The sequence below is a fragment of the Sminthopsis crassicaudata genome, chromosome 1 (genome assembly GCF_048593235.1).
Source record: "Sminthopsis crassicaudata isolate SCR6 chromosome 1, ASM4859323v1, whole genome shotgun sequence".
Taxonomy (NCBI): Eukaryota; Metazoa; Chordata; class Mammalia; order Dasyuromorphia; family Dasyuridae; genus Sminthopsis; species Sminthopsis crassicaudata.
The window spans coordinates 89796442-89818037 of record NC_133617.1 but is presented as its reverse complement, the minus strand read 5'-3'; the positions used below and the strand labels follow the sequence as shown (position 1 = coordinate 89818037).

The following is a 21596-nucleotide window of genomic DNA, read 5'->3' as shown; positions in this document are numbered from 1 at the left end:
TACTGGTGACCATGTCTGGCTTCTGGGGTTTGCGATGCTGACCCAACACCTTTGTCATGACCCTCCTGGGATTTCTGGCATGAAGGATGGACTAGTCCCTGTGCCCCAGACCTGAAGGCAGACAGCTCGGTTCAAATTTCTTTAACTCTCTCCCCCATAGAAAGGGACCTGTATGTGCCAAAATGTTTGTGGCAGCCCTTTTTGTAGTGGCTAGAAGCTGGAAGATGAATGGATGTCCATCAGTTGGAGAATGGTTGGGTAAATTATGGTATATGAAGGTTATGGAATACTATTGCTCTGTAAGAAATGACCAGCAGGAGGAATACAGAGAGGCCTGGAGAGACTTACATCAACTGATGCTGAGTGAAACGAGCAGAACTCGGATTCTGATTCTGAAATTGTATGAGGTAATTACTATTAACTACTGAATGCTAAAATTGTGAATTCTGATTCTACTATTCTGATATAAGATGTTAGAAATATGTGCATTAATGTCGAAGTATTGCTAAAAGTTTGCATCTCTATTTGATTTAAGTTAAGAAATTTAAATATTAAAACAAAGTTTAGTTTTCCTAAAGAGGTCACATGTTTGGATCTCCTAATTAGACCAAGTTGCTTTCTAAATTGTATTTTGGGTAATTTGTAAAGATTGTATGAGCTGTGCTTTAACATTTTCTCAGCCTTGCTGGATATGTGGCATAAATTTTATGAAATTTGATATAAAGTTCTTTAGATATTAAGGTTTTTCTTGCTTTCTCCCTTTAACAAAGAAGAAAAAGCAAAAAAAAAAATGGTGTATAAGAATATATGTAATTGCAAAATAAGTTGTATCTGAAAAGTGTGCAATATGTCTAAAGATAAATAAGAAGGGAATGAGGAGTTGTCCCTCTTGAAGGACTCCAGAATATTAAAGGATGGTTTTACTGAAATGACAGCAGTGGGAAAAATGAGATATTTAATGCTTATAGGGAACCATTTACATTTAGGATAGGATGGGTTGAAGTTTCCCCTGAGTTCTGCTGCCTTAAAAGGGGTTAGTAGAATAACTTTGAAACAAATTGTACCTAAATACAATTGGGAGAGACCAAAGATTGTGATAATAGAACATACTTTACTTTTAAGGTTTTATAAGAAATAATGGGTAGGAATTGCAAACTGAGTGGCAATTCCATATAACTGAGCATTTGCTTTCATCAGGGAAAATGGAAAGAGTGAATCAGATTCCTAAGCAAAGGATTATTAAATTGATGTTAGAGATTAAATTGCTTTGGACCAAATTGTTGCCTATTGCTTTGTTAAAGAATTAAAACTATCCCCAGAAGTGATTTTCCCCATACAACACTGATTTACTTTATTTGTGAAGAAATAAGGAAGGACCCTCTTTTGAAACAAAGGATAAGTTTTTAAGGAATTACATACTGGCAGTGTCCTCAACCCTTTCAGCCCTTAATAAGCAAGGATCGCTGGCCCACACAATACTTTTGGAGTTTGCAGTTCCAAGAGATTGGGTACTGGAAGTCCTGGAAGAAGCAAAGAGGGAAGGACCTTACCAGATGTTACAAATGACTTAGACAGTATAGTCTGGAGGCTGAGAACACCAGGGTTAAAGGACCTGTGGAGGAACCTGTGGAGAACTATTAAGAACAATTTATAATCTCTAAAATCAACTTTGCACCAAAGCAATTAGGAATGTTTTGATGGGAGGGAGATTAATTGTGCTTAGAGGAATTTTAACACTATTGATGTTGTACCTGTTATTTATATTTCCAGAGAAGCTTACAGAGACTCCATCATTAGAGGAAGTTGAACTAACATTTGTTAGGATGAAGAAATTATTTTTATTAATTTTGATAAGAGTTCTTTAGTGTGAAATAAGGGCACTATATTTTATATTCTATGTGTCATTTTAAAGCTGTTCTCATTGTTTAGGGAGATTCTGAGAAGACTGGTCTATTCTTTTATCCCTTTGAAAATAGTAAATACCTGAGAATGTTTGGCTATAAATTGGTTATTGAACATCTTAAAGTAAAATGATTTGTGTAATGTTGAATTTAAAATCATCTACTTAGATATGAAGATAAACTAAACTTTCTAGGATGAATCTTTTACTGTTATTAATTTTACAGTCAATACTAATTTAGGATAGGTGATTCTTGAGATCTAAATTTACCTGAAGCTTTGATTAATGAGATTTGCTATTTGCAATAAAATCTTTTGGGAGCATAGCTGATATTACTTGGAGTTTTGAATTCAGATATGATTGTCTAATGGTCATCAAGTCAGTAATCCACCATCTGAAAGGAATATGCCACAAGCTACTCAAAAAATTGTGATTTTGAATGGTTTTAGGTGGAAGTTAGTATCTGGGCAAAGTTGGGAGTACAATATTGGCCTCTAGTTAAGGTGGGATCTTTCTGACTCAGTTTCCCGTAATGTTCCTTTGAATAAGAACCTACCTGCTTATTCCTGACTCTGGCTATGAGTGTTATTACATACAATTGCCTACAGTCGAACTGAGGTAAGAATACTTTTTGCTATCATTCATATGCTCTCAGGCTGAGTCCCGAGAGACTAGTTTTTAATTATAATCATGCCCCTGCATTTTACTTTTATAGGAAATTTCTATAATCATGGTAAGTGGTAGATAGAAGTCATCAGCACAATTCAAATACCTGAAAATATGAGGTCATTACATACTAAATAAATGGGCAAATGAGTATTTGGATTGGTGATCTATCTATTTCTGACTTTCATAATAGGAAGGGTTACCTACACTAATTACTGGAGACACAAATGGTTGGGGTGATAGATGGTCCTAGAAGGGAATTGGGGGTACAGAACACCAATTTGTATGCGGAATAGGCTCATTAGACTTTTGGCCATAGTCAGAATAATTACTAACCAGATGAAAAGGTACTGAATTTGTTAGCAGACCAGGCCACTCAAATAAAGAGGCAATACTTAAGCATAGATTAGTACAACTACTTGTTGACTGAAGAAGGTGGAGATTGTGGGAAATTAAATCTATCCACTTGCTATGATGTGAAGGTTGATTATGATGTACAGGTAGTGAAAGAATTACCAAAGACATCAGAAAATTGGCCCAAGTCCCATTCCAGACCTGGTCCTGGATTTAATATCTCTTAGTGGTCTTGGTCTGGATGGAGCTGATAGAAACAGGTTCTTTGGTTCCTGCTGATAGCTTCAAGTGGAGTCATCCTACTCCCTGTCTGCCTCCCCCTTGTGATAAAGCTTATCACAAGGGTAACACAGATAGCACTGCCAGGATGGTAAAGATAGAACTCTTCCTGGAGGGGGAGGTTTAGTTAGACTTGGAGTATTAAAAGGATGAAGATGGACCCCAGTAGAGTAAAAGGACAAACCAGACCCAGGGGGATTGGAGTCTGAGGACAAGATGGCTGAGGACATGGATCAAGAATAGTTGATCAAATGTTAAAAAATAAATAAATACATAAATTTAAAAAAAAATTAAAAGTTTATTAAATAAGAGGAGGAATTGAATGGGATGAACTGAATGAAGACCTTTCATTAAAAATATGACTGGACCTATGTCCTAATGGTGACTTTGCAACGGCAAGTTGAGCTATAGCTAAAAGCAGCAGGTTTTCGATTATCTTGAATTAAAAAAATTATTTAAAAAAATCCTAAATTCGGGCGGAGCCAAGATGGCGGAGAGGAAACACACGACTCAGTGAACGTCCTCACTCCCTCACAACCAATTAGATAAATTAAGTCTCAAAATTAGCTCAGGACTGATAGATACCACAAGGACTGGAAGCACGACTTACCAGCTGAGGAGAATCTGGAGTTTCAACAGGAAAGGTCAGTTCTCAGGGGAGGAATAAGAAAGACCAGCACAGACGGTGGGGTAGGGGCACACTGCGCCCATTGCGCTGGGAAGGGCTCTGGGATCAGAGAAGCCACTGAGGTAAAGGAATCTGGCACAGGCTGTTAGCTCTTCTCTGCTAATTATTTAGCAGTTCAGAAGAGAAAGCCAAAATATTTTAAAACTCAGATTAGATTTTCCCCGGACCCTGGGGGTGACTCAGGCACCAGGGGGTGTGGCCTCAGCTACCTCCTGAGAATAGTTAAGAGATTGACAAGTGGGTGGATACGGCCCAAGGCAACACACACTGCCTGGCTTAGCTGGAGGGAGTGGAACTCAGCTCCAGGAAGTCCCAGAGAAGCGGAACCTTTGAACTAGGGACCGCGGTTTCTGGCAGACACTTCCAGTTTGAGCGCAGGGGCTTCTTACGTCACCTGCTGCAGACACCCACTCCCCACCCGGACACATAGGCTGGGCTTCTTGCTGTCTTCACTATTCTACGCCCTCGAAGCACAGTAGTGCTAATCACCTCTGAGGCACTCCCAGGGAGAGGGTGGGGAACTCTCTCCCAGAGCTCTCTCTTAGCTCCTGCGCAGGGGCCGCTGCATCCATCCGGTCTGGGAGGAAGCTGGTAAAGAAGTAAATAATTTCCTACCCCAGAGACAGACCCCAAAAGATTTTTTTTAAGTATGAGCAAAAAAGCTAGAAAAACCATAGATTCCTTCTATACAGAGAAAGAGCGGGTGTCCAACCCCGAGGAAGTTGACAGCAGAGAATCAGATAACAACCTAAAGGGGAACGATTCCTGCCCCCCATCACATAACTCTCTCCTAGAAGAAGCTCTTAAGAAATTGAGGGAGATCGAAGAAAAATGGGGAAAAGAAAGAGAAGTTATGATAGAGAGTAACAACGTCCTGAAATTGGAGTTGGAAAAAATAAAGAATGCACAGGAGATGCAGGGAAACAAAATTAGTGAATTAGAAAAGGTTAAAAAAACACAGGAAAGTAGGATTTCTGAATTGGAAAAGATAAAAAAGTCTCAAGAAAATAGAATTTCTGAATTGGAAAAAGAAAATAATTCTCAAAAAAAAAAAATTAGGGAAATGGAAAAAAACTCAATAGAGCAAAATAATTCATTTAAAAACGAAATTGGGCATTTACAAAAAGAACTAAAAACTGTGAAAGAAGAAAATAACTCCTTAAAAGTCAGGATGGAACAAATAGAAATGAATGATTCACAGAGAACCCAAGAATCAGTCAAACAAAACAAAAAAAATGAGAAGCTGGAGAACAACGTCAAATACTTACTGGGAAAATCTATAGACCTGGAAAATAGATCTAGGAGAGATAATCTGCGGATTATTGGACTTCCAGAAAACTATGACCAAAAAAAGAGCCTAGATTCTATTTTACAGGAAATTATCAAAGAGAACTGTCCAGAGATAATAGAAACAGAAGGGAAAGTAGATGTGGAAAGAATTCATCGAACTCCTTCTGAAATAGACCCTAAAAAAAGAACACCACGGAATATTGTGGCTAAGCTGCAGAATTACCACACAAAGGAGAAAATCCTGCAAGCAGCTAGAAAAAAACAATTTAAATACCAAGGTGCCACAATAAGGGTCACCCAAGATCTGGCTGCCTCCACATTAAAAGATAGAAGGGCCTGGAACCTGATATTCCGAAAGGCAAAAGATCAAGGACTGCAACCAAGAATGAACTACCCAGCTAAGTTTAGCATCTTTTTCCATGGAAGAAGATGGTCATTCAATGAAACAGAGGAATTCTATATGTTTCTAAGAAAAAAACCAGACTTAAACAAAAAATTTGATCTACATCCACAAGACTGAAGAGAAACAGAAAAAGGTACACAGAACCCTTGAGAACTGTAACTTTGTTGTGGGTATATAAAAAATACTCAAGGATAATTTGATTTTACTGATATAAAAGAAAAAAAGGGGGGTGTGGTAAAGGGAAGGAGGTCGGTTCAGAAAAAGGGGAAGGAGTGATAAAAAGAGGGAAACTACATCCCAGGAAGAGACATAGAAAATACACCATATCTGAGGGAACTTAGTGAGGGGGAGAATCATTGTGTGAATCTTACTCTCATCAGAAGAGGCTCAAAGAGTAAATAATTAACATATTTGTTTTTCAGAGAATTTTCTCTCACCTCATTAAAAGGGGGGAGAGGAAAAGGGGAAAGGAAAAGGAGAATAAGTGAAGGGACTTGGAGGGAGGGGGGAGGGATCCTAAAAAAAAAAAAAGAGGGAGGGTTGCGCGTCACAAGGGGGGTCTGTAAATTAAATATCGGGGAGGGGGATCAGGGGGGTCAAGGGAAAAAAGTATAATCTGGGGATAATACGATGGCAGGAAATACAGAATTAGTAATTTTAACTGTAAATGTAAATGGGATGAACGATCCCATCAAACGGAGACGGATAGCAGATTGGATCAAAAAGCAGAACCCTACAATATGTTGTCTACAGGAAACACACTTAAAGCAGGGAGATACATACAGAGTAAAGGTAAAAGGTTGGAACAGAGCTTATTATGCTTCAGGTAAAGCCAAAAAAGCAGGGGTAGCTATCCTTATCTCAGATCAAGCAAAAGCAGAAGTAGATCTCGTTAAAAAAGATAAGGAAGGAAACTATATCCTGCTGAAAGGTAGCATAAATAATGAAGCCATATCAATACTAAACATATATGCACCAAGTGGTATAGCATCTAACTTTCTAAAGGAAAAGTTAAGAGAACTGCAAGAAGAAATAGACAGTAAAACTATAATACTGGGAGATCTCAACCTTGCACTCTCAGATTTAGACAAATCAAACCACAAAACAAACAAGAAAGAAATTAAAAAAGTTAATAGAACATTAGAAAAACTAGGTATGATAGACCTTTGGAGAAAACTGAATGGCAATAGGAAGGAATATACTTTCTTCTCAGCAGTTCATGGATCCTATACAAAAATTGACCATATATTAGGACATAAAGATCTCAAAATTAAATGTAGGAAGGCAGAAATAATAAATGCCTTCTTCTCAGATCACAATGCAATAAAAGCTACATTCAGTAAAAAGTTAGGGGTAAATAGACCAAAAAGTAATTGGAAACTGAATAATCTCATCTTAAAGAATGACTGGGTGAAAGAGCAAATTATAGAAACAATTAACAATTTCACCCAAGATAATGATAATGATGAGACATCATATCAAAATCTTTGGGATGCAGCTAAAGCAGTAATAAGGGGAAATTTTATATCTTTAGAGGCTTATTTGAAGAAAATTGAGAAAGAGAAGATTAACGAATTGGGCTTACAACTTAAAAGGCTAGAAAAAGACCAAATTATAAACCCCCAACCAAAAATTAAACTCGAAATACAAAAATTAAAAGGAGAAATCAATAAAATTGAAAGTAAAAAAACTATTGAATTAATAAATAAAACCAAGAGTTGGTTTTATGAAAAAGCCAATAAAATAGATAAACCTTTGGTAAATTTGATCAAAAAAAAAGAAAGAGGAAAATCAAATTGATAGTCTTACAAATGAAAAGGGGGATCTTTCCACCAATGAAGAGGAAATTAGAGAAATAATAAGGAGTTACTTTGCCCAACTTTATGCCAATAAATTTGATAACTTAAGTGAAATGGATGACTTTCTCCAAAAATATAGGCTCCCTAGATTAACAGAGGAGGAGATAAATTGCTTAAATAGTCCCATTTCAGAAAAAGAAATAGAACAAGCTATTAATCAACTCCCCAGGAAAAAATCCCCAGGGCCAGATGGATTCACATGTGAATTCTACCAAACATTTAAAGAACAATTAGCCCCAATGTTATATAAATTATTTGAAAAAATAGGGGATGAAGGAGTCCTACCAAACTCCTTTTATGACACAGACATGGTACTGATACCTAAACCTGGTAGATCGAAAACTGAGAAAGAAAATTATAGACCAATCTCCTTAATGAATATTGATGCTAAAATCTTAAATAAGATATTAGCAAAAAGACTTCAGAAAATCATCTCCAAGATAATACACTATGATCAAGTAGGCTTTATTCCAGGAATGCAGGGCTGGTTTAATATTAGGAAAACTATTAATATAATTGACCATATTAATAATCAAATTAATAAGAACCATATGATCATCTCAATAGATGCAGAAAAAGCATTTGACAAAATCCAACATCCATTCCTACTAAAAACTCTTGAGAGTATAGGAATAAATGGATTATTCCTTAGAATAATCAGGAGTATATATTTAAGACCGTCAGTAAGCATAATATGCAATAGAAATAAACTGCAACCTTTCCCAGTAAGATCAGGAGTGAAACAAGGTTGCCCACTATCACCATTACTATTCAATATAGTACTAGAAACACTAGCCTCGGCAATAAGAGCCGAGAAAGAGATTCAAGGAATTAGAGTAGGAAATGAGGAAATCAAACTATCACTTTTTGCAGATGACATGATGGTATACTTAGAGAACCCCAAAGACTCTGCTAAAAAGCTACTAGAAATAATTCAAAATTTCAGCAAAGTGGCAGGATACAAAATAAATCCACATAAATCCTCGGCATTTTTATATATCACTAACAAAATGCAACAGCAAGAGATACAAAGAGAAATTCCATTCCAAACAAATGTTGAGAGTATAAAATATTTGGGAATCCATCTACCAAAGAAAAGTCAGGAATTATATGAGAAAAATTACAAAACACTTGCCACAAAAATAAAGTCAGATTTAAATAATTGGAAAGACATTCAGTGCTCTTGGATAGGCCGAGCGAATTTGATAAAGATATCAATACTCCCCAAACTAATCTATTTATTTAGTGCTATACCAATCAGACTCCCAAGAAACTATTTCAATGACCTAGAAAAAATAACAACAAAATTCATATGGAAGAATAAAAGGTCGAGAATTGCAAGGGAACTAATGAAAAAAAACTCAGAGGAAGGTGGTCTAAGTGTACCTGATCTAAAGCTATATTATATAGCAGCAGTCACCAAAACCATTTGGTATTGGCTAAGAAATAGACCGGTAGATCAGTGGAACAGATTAGATACAAAGGACAAAAAAGGGTACATCTATAGCAATCTAATCTTTGACAAACCCAAAGATTCCAACATTAGGGATAAAAATTCATTATTCGGAAAAAACTGTTGGGAAAACTGGAAATTAGTATGGCAGAAATTAGATATGGATCCACACTTAACACCATATACCAAGATAAGATCAAAATGGGTCCATGATTTAGGCATAAAGAGGGAGATAATAAATAGATTAGAGGAACAGAGGATAATCTACCTCTCAGACTTGTGGAGGAGGAAGGAATTTATGACCAGAGGAGAACTAGAGATCATTATTGATCACAAAATAGAAGATTTTGATTACATCAAACTAAAAAGTTTCTGTACAAATAATACTAATGCAAACAAGATTAGAAGGGAAGTAACAAATTGGGAAAATATTTTTAAAAACAAAGGTTCTGACAAAGGTCTCATTTCCAAAATATATAGAGAACTGACCCAAATTTATAAGAAACCGAACCATTCTCCAATTGATAAATGGTCAAAGGATATGAACAGACAATTCTCAGAGGAAGAAATTGAAACTATATCCACTCACATGAAAGAGTGTTCCAAATCACTACTGATCAGAGAAATGCAAATTAAGACCACTCTGAGATACCACTACACACCTGTCAGATTGGCTAAGATGACAGGAACAAATAATGACAAATGTTGGAGGGGATGTGGGGAAACTGGGACACTAATACATTGCTGGTGGAGTTGTGAAAGAATCCAGCCATTCTGGAGAGCAATCTGGAATTATGCCCAAAAAGTTATCAAACTGTGCATACCCTTTGACCCAGCAGCGCTACTACTGGGATTATATCCCAAAGAAATACTAAAGAGCGGAAAGAGACATATATGTGCCAAAATGTTTGTGGCAGCTCTTTTTGTTGTAGCTAGAAACTGGAAGATGAATGGATGTCCATCAGTTGGAGAATGGTTGGGTAAATTGTGGTATATGAAGGTTATGGAATATTATTGCTCGGTAAGAAATGACCAGCAGGAGGAATATAGAGAGGCCTGGAGAGACTTAAATCAACTGATGCTGAGTGAAATGAGCAGAACCAGAAGATCACTGTACACTTCAACAACAATACTGTATGAGGATGTATTCTGATGGAAGTGGAAATCTTCAACATAAAGAAGATCCAACTCACTTCCAGTTGATCAATGATGGACAGAGGTAGCTGCACCCAGAGAAGAAACACTGGGAGGGGAATGAAAATTGTTAGCACTAATATCTGTCTGCCCAGGTTGCATGTACCTTCGGATTCTAATGTTTATTGTGCAACAAGAAAATGATATTCGCACACATGTATTGTACTTAGACTATATTGTAACACATGTAAAATGTATGGGATTGCCTGTCGTCGGGGGGAGGGAATAGAGGGAGGGGGGGTAAATTGGAAAAATGAATACAAGGGATAATATTATAAAATATATATATATATATAATAAAAAAAAAAAAAAAGAAAAAAAAAAAAAAGAAAAGAAAAAAAAAAAAAAAATCCTAAATTGGAACTCCACAGCTAATGGAAGAAAAGGTCAGAAGGGAGGGTGAGGGCTTCTGGTTAGAATGTATATAATTTTGTGTTCTGCAGTTTGCACTTTGCCCTCCTCTACTGACACCTTGTCTGTGGGGAGTTGCCCTTTCTCCAGAGATCATAATAAATCCTTTTTTGCTTTTTACCTTGAGAGTCTCTGATTTTAATTTGAATAAGGGTTACTGTCCCACATACCCCTGTGTTACCAGGTTGCATTTTTCTCCTAACAAAGGATATCTCAGAGAATTGCCGCAGCTTGGCCCTGGTTAAACTCCAAACTCCACAATTCTCAAAATCGCCATGTGAGGTTATTGGGTTAATAAACCTCATTTCAAGGGTAAGTGAGGGTCAGAAAAATTAGCTGCCTTTTTTCCCTTTTGATCAGAGTTTGTAATTGGAAAAAAAAAATATGATTTGAAACCAGATCTTTTAACTTCAAATTTTCTTATTCTTTTTTAAAACATCATATTGCCTTTTGTTAGAATCTAGAAGAAATTATTGATCTATGAAGATTTGGTTGATATTTTTTGAGCCTTGTTTCCTTGCTTTTTCTGTAAATTCCTAGGTTCTTTTATACTGCTTATTCATCATAAATGAATAAATTACTTTCTCCCACTTGAGTTCATAAATACTAGGAGCAACTTCACACAATGCAAAGAATTTCTTAGTCTCTAGCTAATCCTTCTACTCTAGAACAGTATGCAGATTAGGGAGGCAAATTTCCATATTTGACTAATTGTATTTCCTTGAACTTTAACCCAATTTAACAAAGGAATGAATGAATTTGCAATTATCCTTTAAGTACCTTCTTTGAATAGCATCCAAAAGAATTTTAATGCAGATGCACACAAATCATCCCCTGTTCCTCCTTCAGAGAATTGCAAACTAGTGTCTCCCTAATGGATTCCTGGAAATCTACAGTTAGATGGGCTAGGTTCCAAATGTGTAGTCCAATATCCAGGAAATATAGTGCCAGGCTTGGAGTCAAGAAGACATATTCCTTAATTCAAATCTGACCTCAGATACTTAGTAACTTTCTGATGCTGGACAAATGACTTAACTCTGTTTGCCTCAGTTTCCCCATTTGTAAAATGAGAAACAGATCTAGTATCTTTTTCAAGAAAACCCTAAAAATGGGGACATGAAGAATTGAACAGGACTGAAACACACACACACACACACACACACACACACACACACACACACAAACACACACACAAACACACACACACACACACACACACAAACACACACACAGACACACACACATAGATTTTTTTAAAAACCAAAAATTGAATAACACTCTGCCATATTGTCTTAATTGAAGAATTATTGGGGGCAGAGCCAAGATGGCGGAGAAGAAACACACGACTCAGTGAACGTCCTCACTCCCTCACAACCAATTAGATAAATTAAGTCTCAGAATTAGCCCAGGACTGACAGATACCACAAGGACTGGAAGCACGACTTACCAGCTGAAGAGAATCTGGAGTTTCAACAGGAAAGGTCAGTTCTCAGGGGAGGAATAAGAAAGACCAGCACAGACGGTGGGGTAGGGGCACACTGCGCCCATTGCGCTGGGAAGGGCTCTGGGATCAGAGAAGCCACTGAGGTAAAGGAATCTGGCACAGGCTGTTAGCTCTTCTCTGCTAATTATTTAGCAGTTCAGAAGAGAAAGCCAAAATATTTTAAAACTCAGATTAGATTTTCCCCGGACCCTGGAGGTGACTCAGCAGATCTCGGCATCAGGGGGTGTGGCCTCAGCTCCCTCCTGAGAATAGTTAAGAGACTGACAAGTGGGTGGATACGGCCCAAGGCAACACACACTGCCTAGCTTAGCTGGAGGGAGTGGAACTCAGCTCCAGGAAGTCCCAGAGAAGCGGAACCTTTGAACTAGGGACCGCGGTTTCTGGCAGACACTTCCAGTTTGAGCGCAGGGGCTTCTCACTTCACCTGCTGCAGACATCCACTCCCCACCCGGACACATAGGCTGGGCTTTGCGCTGTCTTTACTATTCTACGCCCTCGAAGCACAGTAGTGCTAATCACCTCTGAGGCACTCCCAGGGAGAGGGTGGGGAACTCTCTCCCAGAGCTCTATCTTAGCTCAGGCGTGGGGCCGCTGCATCCATCTGGTCTGGGAGGAAGCTGGTAAAGAAGTAAATAATTTCCTACCCCAGGGACAGACCCCAAAAGATTTTTTAAGTATGAGCAAAAAAGCCAAAAAAACTATAGATTCCTTCTATACAGAGAAAGAGCGGGTATCCAACCCCGAGGAAGTTAACAGCAGAGAGACAGCAGATAACAACCCAAAGGGGAACGATTCCTGCCCCCCATCACATAACTCTCTCCTAGAAGAAACTCTTAAAAAATTGAGGGAGATTGAAGAAAAATGGGGAAAGGAAAGGGAAGCTATGATAGAGAATAACAACGTCCTGAAATTGGAGTTGGAAAAAATAAAGAATTCACAGGAGATGCAGGGAAACAAAATTTATGAATTAGAAAAGGTTAAAAAAACACAGGAAAGTAGGATTTCTGAATTGGAAAAGAAAAAAAAGTCTCAAGAAAATAGAATTTCTGAATTGGAAAAAGAAAATAATTCTCAAAAAAAAAATTAGGGAAATGGAAAAAAATTCAATAGAGCAAAATAATTCATTTAAAAACGAAATTGGGCATTTACAAAAAGAACTAAAAACAGTGAAAGAAGAAAATAACTCCTTAAAAGTCAGGATGGAACAAATAGAAATGAATGATTCACAGAGAACCCAAGAATCAGTCAAACAAAACAAAACAAAAATGAGAAGCTGGAGAACAACGTCAAATACATACTGGGAAAATCTATAGACCTGGAAAATAGATCTAGGAGAGATAATCTGCGGATTATTGGACTTCCAGAAAACTATGACCAAAAAAAGAGCCTAGATTCTATTTTACAGGAAATTATCAAGGAGAACTGTCCAGAGACAATAGAAACAGAAGGGAAAGTAGATGTGGAAAGAATTCATCGAACTCCTTCTGAAATAGACCCTAAAAAAAAAACACCACGGAATATAGTGGCTAAGCTGCAGAATTACCACACAAAGGAGAAAATCCTGCAAGCAGCTAGAAAAAAACAATTTAAATACCAAGGTGCCACAAAAAGGGTCACCCAAGATCTGGCTGCCTCCACATTAAAAGATAGAAGGGCCTGGAACCTGATATTCCGTAAGGCAAAAGATCAAGGACTGCAACCAAGAATGAACTATCCAGCTAAGTTTAGCATCTTTTTCCATGGAAGAAGATGGTCATTCAATGAAACAGAGGAATTCTATATGTTTCTAAGAAAAAAACCAGACTTAAACAAAAAATTTGATCTACATCCACAAGACTGAAGAGAAACAGAAAAAGGTACACAGAACCCTTGAGAACTGTAACTCTGTTGTGGGTATATAAAAAATACTCAAGGATAATTTGATTTTACTGATATTAAAGAAAAAAAGGGGGGTGTAGTAAAGGGAAGGAGGTCGGTTCAGAAAAAGGGGAAGGAATGATAAAAAGAGGGAAACTACATACCAGGAAGAGGCATAGAAAATACACCATATCTGAGGGAACTTAGTGAGGGGGAGAATCATTGTGTGAATCTTACTCTCATCAGGAGAGGCTCAAAGAGTAAATAATTAACATATTTGTTTTTCAGAGAATTTTCTCTCACCTCATTAAAAGGGGGGAGAGGAAAAGGGAAAAGGAAAAGGAGAATAAGTGAAGGGACTTGGAGGGAGGGGGGAGGGATCCTAAAAAAAAAAAAAAAAAAAGAGGGAGGGTTGTGCGTCACAAGAGGGGTCTGTAAATTAAATATCGGGGAGGGGGATCAGCGGGGTCAAGGGAAAAAAGCATAATCTGGGGATAATACGATGGCAGGAAATACAGAATTAGTAATTTTAACTGTAAATATAAATGGGATGAACGATCCCATCAGATTGGATCAAAAAGCAGAACCCTACAATATGTTGTCTACAGGAACCACACTTAAAGCAGGGAGATACATACAGAGTAAAGGTAAAAGATTGGAACAGAGCCTATTATGCTTCAGGTAAAGCCAAAAAAGCAGGGGTAGCTATCCTTATCTCAGATCAAGCAAAAGCAGAAGTAGATCTCATTAAAAAAGATATGGAAGGAAACTATATCCTGCTGATAGGTAGCATAAATAATGAAGCCATATCAATACTAAACATATATGCACCAAGTGGTATAGCATCTAACTTTCTAAAGGAAAAGTTAAGAGAACTGCAAGAAGAAATAGACAGTAAAACTATAATAGTGGGAGATCTCAACCTTGCACTCTCAGATTTAGACAAATCAAACCACAAAACAAACAAGAAAGAAATTTAAAAAGTAAATAGAAAATTAGAAAAACTAGGTATGATAGACCTTTGGAGAAAACTGAATGGCAATAGAAAGGAATATACTTTCTTCTCAGCAGTTCATCGATCCTATACAAAAATAGACCATATATTAGGACATAAAGATCTCAAAATTAAATGTAGGAAGGCAGAAATAATAAATGCCTTCTTCTCAGATCACAATGCAATAAAAGCTACATTCAGTAAAAAGTTAGGGGTAAATAGACCAAAAAGTAATTGGAAACTGAATAATCTCATCTTAAAGAATGACTGGGTGAAAGAGCAAATTATAGAAACAATTAACAATTTCACCCAAGATAATGACAATGATGAGACATCATATCAAAATCTTTGGGATGCAGCTAAAGCAGTAATAAGGGGAAATTTTATATCTTTAGAGGCTTATTTGAAGAAAATTGAGAAAGAGAAGATTAACGAATTGGGCTTACAACTTAAAAGGCTAGAAAAATACCAAATTATAAACCCCCAACCAAAAATTAAACTGGAAATACAAAAATTAAAAGGAGAAATCAATAAAATTGAAAGTAAAAAAACTATTGAATTAATAAATAAAACCTAAAGTTGGCTTTATGAAAAAGCCAATAAAATAGATAAACCTTTGGTAAATTTGATCAAAAAAAAGAAAGAGGAAAATCAAATTGTTAGTCTTACAAATGAAAGGGGGATCTTTCCACCAATGAAGAGGAAATTAGAGAAATAATAAGGAGTTACTTTGCCCAACTTTATGCCAATAAATTTGATAACTTAAGTGAAATGGATGACTTTCTCCAAAAATATAGGCTCCCTAGATTAACAGAGGAGGAGATAAATTGCTTAAATAGTCCCATTTCAGAAAAAGAAATAGAACAAGCTATTAATCAACTCCCCAGGAAAAAATCCCCAGGGCCAGATGGATTCACATGTGAATTCTACCAAACATTTAAAGAACAATTAGCCCCAATGTTATATAAATTATTTGAAAAAATAGGGGATGAAGGAGTCCTACCAAACTCCTTTTATGACACAGACATGGTACTGATACCTAAACCAGGTAGATTGAAAACTGAGAAAGAAAAGTATAGACCAATCTCCTTAATGAATATTGATGCTAAAATCTTAAATAAGATATTAGCAAAAAGACTTCAGAAAATCATCTCCAGGATAATACACTATGATCAAGTAGGATTTATTACAGGAATGCAGGGCTGGTTTAATATTAGGAAAACTATTAATATAATTGACCATATTAATAATCAAATTAATAAAAACCATATGATCATCTCAATAGATGCAGAAAAAGCATTTGACAAAATCCAACATCCATTCCTACTAAAAACTCTTGAGAGTATAGGAATAAATGGACTATTCCTTAGAATAATCAGGAGCATATATTTAAGACCTTCAGTAAGCATAATATGCAATAGAAATAAACTGCAACCTTTCCCAGTAAGATCAGGAGTGAAACAAGGTTGCCCACTATCATCATTACTATTCAATATAGTACTAGAAACGCTAGCCTCGGCAATAAGAGCCGAGAAAGAGATTCAAGGAATTAGAGTAGGAAATGAGGAAATTAAACTATCACTTTTTGCAGATGACATGATGGTATACTTAGAGAACCCCAAAGACTCTGCTAAAAAGCTACTAGAAATAATTCAAAATTTCAGCAAAGTGGCAGGATACAAAATAAATCCACATAAATCCTCGGAATTTTTATATATCACTAACAAAATGCAACAGCAAGAGATACAAAGAGAAATTCCATTCCAAACAAATGTTGAGAGTATAAAATATTTGGGAATCCATCTACCAAAGAAAAGTCAGGAATTATATGAGAAAAATTACAAAACACTTGCCACAAAAATAAAATCAATTTAAATAATTGGAAAGACATTCAATGCTCTTGGATAGGCCGAGCGAATATAATAAAGATGACAATACTCCCCAAACTAATCTATTTATTTAGTGCTATACCAATCAGACTCCCAAGAAACTATTTCAATGACCTAGAAAAAATAACAACAAAATTCATATGGAAGAATAAAAGGTCGAGAATTGCAAGGGAACTAATGAAAAACAACTCAGAGGAAGGTGGTCTAAGTGTACCTGATCTAAAGCTATATTATATAGCAGCAGTCACCAAAACCATTTGGTATTGGCTAAGAAATAGACCGGTAGATCAGTGGAACAGATTAGATACAAAGGACAAAAAGGATACATATATAGCAACCTAATCTTTGACAAACCCAAAGATTCCAACATTAGGGACAAAAATTCATTATTCGGAAAAAACTGAAGGGAAAACTGGAAATTAGTATGGCAGAAATTAGATATGGATCCACACTTAACACCATATACCAAGATAAGATCAAAATGGATCCATGATTTAGGCATAAAGAGGGAGATAATAAATAGATTAGAGGAACAGAGGATAATCTACCTCTCAGACTTGTGGAGGAGGAAGGAATTTATGACCAGAGGAGAACTAGAGATCATTATTGATCACAAAATAGAAGATTTTGATTACATCAAACTAAAAAGTTTCTGTACAAATAATACTAATGCAAACAAGATCAGAAGGGAAGTAACAAATTGGGAAAATATTTTTAAAAACAAAGGTTCTGACAAAGGTCTCATTTCCAAAATATATAGAGAACTGACCATAGTTTATAAGAAACCGAACCATTCTCCAATTGATAAATGGTCAAAGGATATGAACAGACAATTCTCAGAGGAAGAAATTGAGACTATATCCACTCACATGAAAGAGTGTTCCAAATCACTACTGATCAGAGAAATGCAAATTAAGACCACTCTGAGATACCACTACACACCTGTCAGATTGGCTAAGATGACAGGAACAAATAATGATGAATGTTGGAGGGGATGTGGGGAAATTGGGACACTAATACATTGCTGGTGGAGTTGTGAAAGAATCCAGCCATTCTGGAGAGCAATCTGGAATTATGCCCAAAAAGTTATCAAACTGTGCATACCCTTTGACCCAGCAGCGCTACTACTGGGATTATATCCCAAAGAAATACTAAAGAGCGGAAAGAGACATATATGTGCCAAAATGTTTGTGGCAGCTCTTTTTGTTGTAGCTAGAAACTGGAAGATGAATGGATGTCCATCAGTTGGAGAATGGTTAGGTAAATTGTGGTATATGAAGGTTATGGAATATTATTGCTTTGTAAGAAATGACCAGCAGGAGGAATACAGAGAGGCCTGGAGAGACTTAAATCAACTGATGCTGAGTGAAATGAGCAGAACCAGAAGATCACTGTACACTTCAACAACAATACTGTATGAGGATGTATTCTGATGGAAGTGGAAATCTTCAACATAAAGAAGATCCAACTCACTTCCAGTTGATCAATGATGGACAGAGGTAGCTACACCCAGAGAAGAAACACTGGGAAGTGAATGTAAATTGTTAGCACTAATATCTGTCTGCCCAGGTTGAATGTACCTTCAGATTCTAATGTTTATTGTGCAACAAGAAAATGATATTCACACACATGTATTGTACCTAGACTATATTGTAACACATGTAAAATGTATGGGATTGCCTGTCATCGGGGGGAGGGAGTAGAGGGAGGGGGGGTAATTTGGAAAAATGAATACAAGGGATAATATTATAAAAAATATATGTATAATAAAAAATTAAAAAAAAAAAAAAAGAATTATTACTTCACCTTTGTCCTTTGTACTCAAAGGACCAAAATGAAATTACAGTTTTGGGATCAAAATACATTGTGGTCAACTGTGGATGATCAGACTGATATGAGTTTGGGTGATTCTGCATAATGGGTTCAGGGGAACATTATGAATGTCTCTATAATTGGGCATCTTACATTTCTTTTGATCTGCTGGTATTCTGCTTTCTTCATAGAATTTAGCACCTTCTCACCATGCTGGGTGTTACTATTTACTCTGTGAGTATCTCCCAGGTTTCATTATCAACACTATAGTTCTTAAGAGAGACCTTGAGGGCATTCTTATCTTGCTTTTTTGACCTTCATGTGAGTTCTTTTCTTCTATGACTTTCCTTTTAGGAAATAGTGCATTTGGCTTTGAACTATTGGCCAGTCCATTGGAGTACTGCTCACTACAGCAGAATTTGAAGGGTTGGCAATTCAACTCAAGAGAGGACCTCACTGTCCAGTACTTTAACTGGCCAGGTAATCTTCAAAAATCTTCTTATGACAATTCAAATGAAAGTAGTTCAATTTTCTAGCCTAATGATGATAGACTGTCCAGGTTTCACAGGTCAGCGTATGGGTTCTGTGGACTTTGGTTATGGTGAGTCAGTCTAATACTTCACTTTCACACTTTCTTTCAGAGCCTCCCAGACACTGAGCTAGCTCTGGCAATGAGTATGTCAACCTCATCATTCATGCATACATCCCTGGAAAGTATACTGACAAGGCAAGTAAACTTATCCACAGGATCTACAAAATTTCTACATTTGTTATAATTGATGGCTGGTGGAAAGCCTCTGTTTTCTTTGCATTGATTATCAGAGAATAGAGTGGCAGAGAATAGGTCAATACTGGATTGTAATTCAGCCCTAGAAGTTGCATTGAGAGCCCAATCATTTGTGAAGAAGAAGGCTAGCAAAAATCTTCCTTCTATTTTAGTCTAGACCTGTAGCCTTTTCAAGCTAGTTTATCCCCAGTGTCACAACACTGATCCTTGACCCCATTTCAGTCTAGCAATATCAGAGAAAAAAAAAATCATTCTGAAAAGCATAAGAGCAAGCACACAAGCCTGCTTCATTCCACTGATGACTGGGATGACTGGGAAAGTATGAGAGCATCGTCCTTCATCCAGAATCTGTGTAAGCGTGCCATCCTAGAGCTGGCATAGAATAAAAATGAACTTCTTCAGGAAGCCAAATTTTACCATGGTCTTCCACAAGCTCTCATAACTGAAAGTATCAAAAGCTTGACCAGATGAACTAATGTCATGTGTTAGATCTTTCTTCTGCATCTCTCATATCTCCTCAGCTGCAAACATCATGTCAACCATTCCTCAGCCACACTGGCTCTCAGATCATTGTGGTCCTGGTGAAGAATCAATCTATTAAGGACAATTCTGGCAAGAGTTTTGCCAGTAATGACTAAGAGAGAGACATACACACACACCCTTCCCTTCCTTCTTGTGATTGTCACAGGATGATTTGTTTTCTTTTCCTTTATAGAGATAGACAATGAAGGCATCCTAGATCTCCTGGAGCTTAAACTCCTCTTGCTATATACTCTGGAAAAGCCAGCTAATGCATGAGCAAAAGAACTCTCTCAGGATTAAATTGGCAGCTGAGACTTTTAATCTAAAGAACTATGTTGGAATCTTAACTTTGTTTGCACTCGTGTGACCTTAAATACATTTCATTTCTTCTAGTTCTCATTTTGCACATTTGAAAAAAAGAGGGAATTATAAATATTTGCACAGTCTGCCTCATAAAACAATAGTAAGGATTACAGGACACATTGCAATGCAATTATTCTGAAGTTCAAAGACCTGGTTTCCTTCTATCCCTTCGCCACTTAACTACTTGCATGATCTCTGCCTTGTAGACCTCTGCTATGAGGAATCAGTGAAGAGAAGCCTGATGGCATTTAATATCTCTTCTTCAATTGAAAATTCAATTAGAGAGGGGCTGACTAAGGTACAGGGTCAATGGATTCAGCTTTGGCTAATGGTGATCTGTTGGGAATACTATGGAAGAGTTCAACCCATCTCTCTAGTATCATGTCCTTTTCAGTGATCAGTGTAGTTCCATCAGCACTGAGAACAAATTGCTCTTATCCATCCATTCAACTGATGTAGCCCATAGAGACAATTTTCCTAGGGTGTCGTTGCTGCTAATGCTGGAGCTTCTTGAAGCCACAGATGAGAGTCAAGTGATGTATGGCTAAAAATAGTGAATGAGCAAACCTGAAAAGGGCTTGGCAAGCCCCACAGCAGAGGCCCTTGTCCTTCCTGAACAATTCATACACACCTGTTTATTATTCAGTGCTATGAGGAAGAAGGCATTTAAAATATGGATATGGAATCTTAATGGTGTGAAGTAAGTCCTCTGAAAATTAGGCAAGGGTAGATACTTTGATATTTTTTGAATAAACAAAATGTCAAATAGTGATACTAGACAAGATAAATGAAGGCATACAAATTTGGGAGATAAATAAAAGTATGCAAAGTTCGTGGGGGTGGAGTCACAGGATGTGATTTAGAACATTCTGAGAACAAGAATTATAAAAGTGAATACTTTCCTTTATTTTGGATATAGACAACAAGATTTCTCACAAAAAGGAAAATATTTCATTATTCTTCAAGATAGTAATATCTGTATTTTTCACAGGTCCTGGCAGTACTTGCAGTAATTTGAAGCTCTTCAGAAATACTACCAATTTAGTCAAAGCTTGAATTTTTTTTTTTTTCAATTCTTTGTTGTCTGTACCTGTAGAGTACGAATGAAAACATCCCAGAGAAAACGAAATCTCTAAAAATTGAGTTTTGGAGCCCAGACTTTTAATCTAAAGAACTGTTTTGGAATTTTAATTTTGCACTCATGTGACTTTAAATAATACATTTAATTTCTTCTAATTCTCATTTTCCACATTTGTAAAAAGAGGAAATTATACATATTTGTACACTCTACCTCATAAGACAATAATAGTAAGGGTAATAGGACACATTGCAGTGCAATTATTCTGAAGTTCAAAGACCTGATTTCCATCT

General features: G+C 36.7%; 1 long non-coding RNA gene across 2 annotated transcripts in view; it reads right to left on the bottom strand.

Annotated features, from left to right (window-relative positions):
* The window catches only part of LOC141540855 (uncharacterized), a 31211-nt gene extending 19004 nt beyond the window's left edge, over positions 1-12207 (bottom strand). For both annotated transcript variants that reach the window (XR_012481592.1, XR_012481593.1), the window contains exon 1: positions 11945-12207. This is a non-coding gene — a long non-coding RNA (uncharacterized LOC141540855). The remainder of the gene's footprint in view (positions 1-11944) is intronic.
* Between the last annotated feature and the right edge of the window lie 9389 nt (positions 12208-21596).